General features: G+C 36.8%; 1 non-coding gene across 1 annotated transcript; it reads left to right on the top strand.

Annotated features, from left to right (window-relative positions):
• Nucleotides 1-2,533: 2,533 nt before the first annotated feature.
• On the top strand, nucleotides 2,534-2,670 carry LOC119543542. The gene has a single exon (XR_005218611.1). It is a non-coding gene; the product is annotated as a small nucleolar RNA SNORA42/SNORA80 family (small nucleolar RNA).
• The last annotated feature ends 2,147 nt before the right edge of the window (nucleotides 2,671-4,817 follow it).

Raw genomic sequence — 4,817 nt, 5'->3', positions numbered from 1 at the left:
GATCAAAGCCCACCCTGAATGGGCGGGGCCACACCTCCATGGGAACATCTCATCAGAATCATCTCCCACAGCTGGGTGGGGCACAGTCCAAGCAACTCCAACCAGCACCAAAAACATCTGCCCCACAAGACTACAAAGACAATGGCATTTGGGGGACACAATACATTCAAACCGGCACAGCAATGTAATTTATATGTTATTCATATATAAATAAACAACATAAATTTATTTGACTACCAACATAGTGGCTTTCATTTGAATCTGTACTCATAAGTATATTTATCTATTGCTGCAAAGCAAGTTAATGTAAATGTAAATATTAGTTCCTTAAAACAGGACATATTTATTCTTTCGTGGTTGATTGTGGGTCGGGAATCGAGGCCCAGCTCAGCTGGGTCATTGTCTTTGGAGTCATTCACAAGGCTGCAAAGTGTTGCCTGGCTGTGCTATCTCATTTGAAGACATCAGAGGCTCTACTGGAGAATGATCCACTTCCACAGTCATGTATATGATTGTTGGCAGGTTTCAGTTCCTTGAGAAAGACCCTTTATTCACTGGCCAGTAAACACCCTCACCTCCATTATATCAATTATCCTAAAAAATCTGGATAAAATTAATACAATTATTAATAAAATTATCATCACTCTGTTGTATTACCATATAATAGTAGACCAAATGTCTCAGAATATTTGGTAATATGTGCTCAAAACTTCAGGCAATTGACTTGTTTACCTTTAATCTAGATTTTCTGGCACCAAGAAACATAACCATGAAGATAAGTATTCTTATTTTCATCCTACCACATTTCATTTTAAAATGTTGGAGCATTTTGCATGTCAGTTTAGATAAATGACATTTTTGAAAGATGTTCAAACTATCTGGCCTTCTGAGAATCTGATTACTTTATTATTGAACATCAATACCTTTCTCTCAACATTTGACATGCCTTTAATTGTGACTGTAAATCTGTGTAGATACTTGTAAAATTGTAATTGATACTCAGTGGTATCTAGCTAGTGCCTTAAATTGTTTATCAATAAAGAAAACTGTCTTTGAAGAATATATAAATATATATGAGTTCATATAATGCATGTATATACAATACATGCATATTGTCCCAACATAAACAAGTCTCTGCAAGGAAAACAATGGTAAATCAAAAACTCTGCCTTAGTTCTTCACAAAATAAAATATACATATTAGCTGGCCTCTAATCTGAATAATTTGACTAATTTACTTATAACCCCATAAGAATGAAAACATATCTTGGCTGCCTATCAAGTATCTGCAGATTCAGGAGTCAGTTTCTTGAGTTCAAAACTTTACTTCATTTTCTTTAAAAACTGTGAACTCATGGGAAATTTACCTACTATCACTGGGCTGCAGTTTTTTACTCTCTAAAGTAAGCTAATAAAATTCCTTTTAGATAGGGATATGATGAGGATTAAATGATTTAAGATTAATAGAAGTCCATAGAACAGTATCTGATATATGTTAATTAAACACTAAATGTTGTTCTTATCATTAGATACCAGGTATGAGAAATTCATAGGTGGAATTGAAGAGAAATGATTTTAAAATGGAACTAAAGTATTGCAAAAATGTGATTTTGTTGGTGTATCACAGCTCCTCATGCTCTTCATCTTCAACTTGTTGTGGAGCTGGGTTCGCTGCCCGATGCATACTGAGAAACCAATTCTGTGACTCCGGGGTTTCAAAGAGAGAAAGAGATTTGTTAACATAGCTGCGGCAGGAGGCAAGAAAAAGAAGTGTTTGATCTGTTTCTTCAAATTGAAGAGACTCCGGACTTGACAGCTTTCTAGTAAAGACATGATTATGATAATGAGTGCAGTGGTCTGAGGTGATAGAATCTGGAGTAAAAGTTTGGTTGAGGAGGCATGACAGGCTGCATGTTAGTCATAGGATGCATGTATGAAAATGGCAGCCTTGACATGGGCATGACTTTTAATATTATAATGAGGTATAGGTTACTATAGGTAAAGGTTCTGTGTTACTGTGCATGTCTAAATGGCCAATTCTGGCTGAAACTGACTTTATCTAGGAGAAGTAAAACAAGAACTGGAGTGGGATGACTCAGGTGTCTTCTTTAATAAACATGAGGGGTTGTTAGCAGGATCTAACTACCAAGTTTTTTGTAACTACTAAGTTACAAAAAAAATAGGATAAGGTGGGGAGGCACAAGGTTACAATATTATGAAGAGGCAACTCCTTTACAGTTACGAGGGAAGTCATCTAAGTTACAGTCTGGTGTTTTCCTGTATATAAGGAGGTTACTAGGTACAAACAGTTCTCAGTTACAAACTTACCACAAAAATATAACATGGTGGCTATTGGTTAAAAAAAAAACAAAAAAACAGCAATAAAAAATATACTTTTTTTCAGATTAAATCAATGTATCCTGGATAATTTCTCAGTCAATTCAACATTTAAACGTCCATGGTCATTTCTCTCCTCCTAATTGCCTATTTTTTCTTTTTCTTTCCAGTGTCGCTTTTAAAAAATCTGTATACGTGCATGGGTTTGGATTTATGGCAGACCACCATCCCCCCATTGGGCCTCTTATAGTGTCCCATGCCATAGCAAATCATAGTCCCAAACCATTGCCTGGCCTTGTCCGTTGGCTTCGGCACTGAAGCGGGTTGCCCAGTGTAAAAGGAAAAAAAATAATAATAAAAATAAAAATAAAATATCTGTATAGCATTAATCTCAGTAGTTCTGTCAGGGACACGGTGTTGCCTTTCAAATTGCTATCCTGGTAAGTAGAAAACTTTCAGGGATTTCTATTTATTCTTTAATTTATAGTTTTCATGTTATGATCCAGGGGTCTAAAATGGGAATTCTGCCAATTACCTGAGTTGTCTGTTCCAACCATACATTCAGAAATAAAATGGTACTTGGTGTGAAATATTAATGGTATTTGGTTTCCCAGGAATTAGTGTCAATTCAGAGCCTGTGTAATCTTGAAAAGTTTGGATTTTCCCTCTTGTCAGTATACAGTCATTCTGGAAATGGCCTTATCTTCCTTTGTAGGAAGGCTAGGGGAATACTTACAATACACAATTGTGAGAGGGCCTCTGGGGTTTGCCTTAAATTGACCTAGACTCATCTTCCTTGAAGGAATTCCAAGTCTATGAAGTTGCTCAATGTCATTACAGCCTCATTCTTAGGAGCACAAAGCCCAGGATCAGGTGGCATTCATTCAAACTTGCTTTGCAACTGAAGATTATGTAACTTTGGGTAATAGGTATTCCTCTGAAACAGTTGCTTATCAGTAAAATGAGGTACTTGAACACTTACCTCATAGGTTGGATGTAAGAATTAAGCAAGTTGATGTACCAGTGTACCTCTTAAATCAGGGATACTAAGGAAATCTAGTTACTGAGAGACCCAGGACTCCTCTGAGCACTGACATTGGCTTGAAGACTCCCTAGTGGCTGTATCAAACTTGCTTTAAACTACCCTGTGGTATTGAACTTTTCTACCCTAACCTACTTCCCTTTTCCTTCACTTAGGGTCAGACTTCCATTGAGGTCTTACGACTCTCCAAGCTTTTCTAGTATCCTTCTTCATTTGCTCTCACTAGCATTTCACCTAATAAAACCCTTGCATATTTATTCTGTCTTCATACCTGTTTCTCAGAGGATATGTAGCAAAGGGTTAGGGCTTATCATTTTAGTTCCTCAAGAAGGAGAATCTGAGATGGAGATTATAACCAATAAATTTATTGGGAGTGCTATTAAAATCTGTATCTGTGAGGAAAATAACTGGAGCATAAGAGTGGAGGTGAAGTTGGGCTGCAATGCAGTATCAACTAAGACCTCTGCAGAACTCATGAAGATCTCCAAATCTGAGCTGCTCATGGTTGGGATTTCGGGGCTAGAATTTATACTTTTATACTTCAGCATTTACCTGTCATTGCATGATGACTCTCCCTGGGAAGTGGTGTGACTCTAGGCAAGCAACTCTTCTTTTAACCAAAGGCATTTCCCAGACAGGGTTGAAATCTGACAGCTGTTAGTATATAGAATTTCTAGCATCTCTAAAAATAATTCCTTAATCTTGAAAGGGGGATAAAATAAAGCTGCCTATCAGAGCATCTAACATCCATGAAAATACAGTTAGAAGAAACTTTGGGGTCAAGGATGCAATCTACCAAAACCCACAATCAATCATGAACTTTATTATTGTTCTATTAATATAATTCCCTCATTTATTTATTCATTCATTCTCAAATCCTGTTTGCATATCAGCCCCAACTTCTGTGTTCAATATTGTTTTTCTTAAAAGTCATGTTTAAAAATTCATTGTATGCCTAGTATCTGCATCTGGATATCTAATAACATTCTCCAATAAAGAGAACCAGGAGAAAGGCACCTCTGCAATGGTAGATTAAGGACTTCCACATATTCATTCTGCAATAAAAGCATTGAGGACACAGGAAAAATTGTCAAACTGAATGTTTACAGACCTCTGAATACCAACAAAGAGCTTGAAAAAATATGAGGAGTGTTTATTCAAAAAATGACTGAATCTTTTAAAAACAATGAACTTTGTGATTTTTTTACATTGTCTTATTCGCATCCCCTTATCTGCAGCTTGCAGCTGCACATTCACAGTAGCAGTGAAAACCAACTACCTAGAAGCCTCTTGAAGTGACAGAAAAGAACTGGATCTACCAAAAATCCCTATCCCCAGATGTTTGTCATTATTTGACCTCTCTTGTAGTTTACTGGAAACCCTCACAACAGGGCTTTCCTTTTTTGGGCTGACACAGAGCTCAATCACTGCAAACAGCC

This window comes from Choloepus didactylus, chromosome 8 (genome assembly GCF_015220235.1).
Source record: "Choloepus didactylus isolate mChoDid1 chromosome 8, mChoDid1.pri, whole genome shotgun sequence".
Lineage (NCBI taxonomy): Eukaryota > Metazoa > Chordata > Mammalia > Pilosa > Megalonychidae > Choloepus > Choloepus didactylus.
This window is presented reverse-complemented; position numbering and strand designations above follow the sequence as displayed.